Source organism: Phyllostomus hastatus, unplaced genomic scaffold (genome assembly GCF_019186645.2).
Source record: "Phyllostomus hastatus isolate PE091 unplaced genomic scaffold, TTU_PhHast_1.1 phas_contig_30, whole genome shotgun sequence".
Taxonomy (NCBI): domain Eukaryota; kingdom Metazoa; phylum Chordata; class Mammalia; order Chiroptera; family Phyllostomidae; genus Phyllostomus; species Phyllostomus hastatus.
Window position 1 is genome coordinate 8,600,173 of NW_025333841.1, and position 3,633 is coordinate 8,603,805.

The following is a 3,633-nucleotide window of genomic DNA, read 5'->3' on the forward strand; positions in this document are numbered from 1 at the left end:
TGACAGGCCAGCCCTCAATCCACTGAGCCACACCAGCCAGGGCTCAATACACATTTTAAAACATGCTTTCTCTTTAGAAACAGAAGGCTGTAAATGCCATAAATATGTGTGGTCACAGTACATAACAGAAAACCAGAGACTCAAATTCCACTTTGCCTTTGAACATCTATTGACAGGCTGCCTCCTCAAACAGGTCTTTATATGATGTCACACATAATTCTATTAAATATATTTTCAAACATGCATTTTTTTTTCAAAAATCTGTGTGTGAATTACATTTAGACCCAACTTTGGTTGTTTTTTGTTCTTTTGTTTTGTTTTGGCTGGGTACAGTGAACTTTATTGATGATACGTGACAAGGTAAGTCTCCCTAAGCCCTTCCCCTTCTTCAGGGTGTCTGGGATGGAAACTGGAGGTCAGGAGATTCTTGGTCTATTGAAGGATCGATTTGGGGCAAGGACATTCCCAGCAGCTGAGGACCTCTCTTTCTGTTGCTTGGGCTGGTGATCCAGGAGGCTCTTACTCCTTGGAGGTCATGTGGACCATAAGGTCCACCACCCTGTTGCTGTAGCCAAGTTCATTGTCATACCAGGAACTGAGCTTGACAAAGTGGTCATTGAGGGTGATGCCAGCCCCAGCATCAAAGGTAGAGGAGTTGGTGTCACTATTAAAGTTGCAGGAGATGACCTGGTCCTCAATATGACTCAGGATGCCCTTGAGAGGGCCCTCTGATGCCTGCTTCACTGCTTTGTTCATGTTATCATATTTGAAGGCTTTCCCTAGGCAACAGGTAAGATCTACAGCTGACACATTGGGGTGTGGGGATATGGAAGGCCATGCCAGTGAGCTTCCCATTTAGCTCAGGGATGACCTTGCCCACAGCCTTGGCAGCACTGGTAGAAGCATGAATGGTGTTCTAGGCAGCCCCTTGGCCACCATATCACAGCTTCTCAGAGGGCCCATCCATGGTCTTCTGGGTGGCAGTGATGGCATGGACTATGGTCATGAGTCCCTCCATAATACCAAAGTTGTCATGGATGACCTTGGCTAGGGGAGCCAAGCAGTTGGTGGTACAGGAGGCATTGCTGACAATCTTCATGAAGTTGTCATACTTGTAATGGTTCATACCCATCACAAACAGGGGGGTATCCACAGAAGGGTCAGAGATGATGACCCTCTTGGCTCCACCCTTTAAGTGATCCCTAGCCTTCTCCATAGTAGTCAAGATACCAGTGGACTCTACAACATATACAGCACCAGCATTGCCCCTTTTGGGTTGGTAGATATTGCTCCTAGGAGAGGGAGATTGACTTTCCATTGATGACAAGTTTCCCATTCCCTTCCTTGACTGTGCCTTTGAACTTGCCATGAGTACAATCATACTGGAACATGTAGACCATGTAGGTGAGGTCAATGAAGGGATCATTGATGGTGACAATATCCATTTTGCCAGAGTTAAAAACAGCCCTGGTGACCAGGCACCCAATACAACCAAATCAATTCACTCACCATCGTGTCTCAGGACTGCAGCTGGCACTGAGTAGGAAGGCATGGCTGTCAAAGTGGAGGAGAAGAGAGCCTAGGTTCAACTTTGAAGAAATAAAGTAATTTCTTTTATTATTATAGAGCTGAGCTGTCTAAATTGGGTTGAACAACATGCTTTTTAAAAAGCCTTCTGAAGATAAGAAGAAACTGATGAAGCAATCAATACCCCATTTTAAAATATCATCTTAAACATATAGTTGGGTGTGATAATGAAAGATGGGAGTTGGGGAGAATTATTTCTATAGATAATATATATTTATTTATTATAATAATAATTTATATAGATAATAAAAAGGTTCACACAACAAGCACACTGTTCCTCACTAAAACAAAAATTTGTCTTTTAGTTTTTAATTTAAATTACTTTTCCATTAAAATATCTGGAAAATATGGTTACCAGAATCTATTTTGCAATATGTTAAATATTTTGTTGCTGACAAGGTGACAGATTTTACTGGTTAGCTTTCGAACAACTTTGACATAATGCTGTTTAAAAAGTGAGCAATTAATGCACATGATTAAGCCTAAATTCTGAGGACTTAAAAGTTTTGTCTGAAAGGTTTCTTTGGGACAAAATTGTTATAAACAGTACAATTGTCTGCTGAGTTATATTTTATGGTGCTTTTGCCCCATTTCCAAAGAACCCCTCCATAGTAAGACCCCAATTGGTCAGCTCCTAAAACCAGAATGCAGTTAAGAATCAGGAAGTAACCAAAGACATTGAAATTAAGAACCAACTGACAGTAACCAGAGGGAAGGTGGGAGGGGATAATGTGGGGAAAGAAGGGAAGGGTTGTCAAGGAAGATGTATAAAGGACACATGGACAAAGCCAAAGGTGGATAGGATCTAGGGTGGGAGTTGGGGATTGCTGGGGTTGGGGGATGGGGAGGGAGAAAATGGAGACAACTGTACTGGAACAACAATAAGAAAACAGAATCAGGAAGTAAGAAAAATGAGACTAGAGCAACTAAACTACTTGTCAAAAAGCTCAGGCACTAAAGCTGTTGAACTTTAATTAGCACTGATTCTTACTTTACATGCTTTTGAACTATCTTGGTTTTTAAAATTCATTTTTTAAATTTTGTTTATTTGTTTTTAGACAGAGGGGAAGGGAGGGAGAAAGAGGGGGAAAGAAACATCAATGTGTGGTTGCCTCTTCAGTGTCCCCATTGGGGACCTGGCCTGCAACCCAGGCATATACCCTGACTAGGAATCAAGCCGGTGACCTTTTGATTCACAGCCCAGTGCTCAATCCACTGAGCCACACTTCCTAGGGCTGGTTATTAAAATTCTTAAACCATGACGAATAAATAAAAAGAGGAAAGCCTCAAAGAGCAGGCATCCCCATACACAGAACTAACAGCTGCTGGAAAGGAACACAGAAAAGCTTTACTTACAGCTCAATACAGATGAAGACCCAAAGTCTGTTGACTTCAAATTATTTTTAGCAGAGGAACTCTAACTGAAATCTCACATGGAAGGCCAGTATAGAAAACAGATATAAATCAGAACTGCCCATTCCCATCTTAGGCATCTCCCTCCAAGAAACACCTCCACTCTACCCCCTGCAAGACCTAACACAAGTACACTTGGAGACCAACTTTACTAAGTAACTGGGAAAGGCTTTAAAAAGGTTGTAACTTTATAAAAAAAATAAACTTTATACAAATATCTATCAAAAACTGGTTTTAAATTTTTGTCAGTTAAGTTTTAGTTCCCTAGGGAATTCTCCCAGGTCAGATTGCTATGTGTTGCATAAAGCAGGGACAAATCAAATTTTGCCATATCAGAATTTAACTGCCTTGAAATGTAGTAATATTAATTTCTTAACAATTACTATTTTTGAAATTATAAAGATACAATACTCACCAAATACTGTTTAGATTATAAAAACAGTTGAATATACCCTGACTGGTATGGCTCAGTGGATTGAGCACTGGCCTGTGAATAAAAAGTCCCCGGCTTGAATCCTAGTCAGGGCACATGCCTGTGTTGCCAGCCAGGTCCCTGATGGGGGCACTGAAGAGGCAACCACACACTGATGTTTCTGTCCCTCTCTTTCTCCCTCCCTTCCCCTCTGGCTAAAA

The 3,633-nt window shown here is 41.3% G+C and overlaps 1 pseudogene; it reads right to left on the reverse strand.

The window, feature by feature from the left end:
- Positions 1 to 519: 519 nt before the first annotated feature.
- On the reverse strand, positions 520 to 3,080 carry LOC123819081 (annotated as a pseudogene).
- Between the last annotated feature and the right edge of the window lie 553 nt (positions 3,081 to 3,633).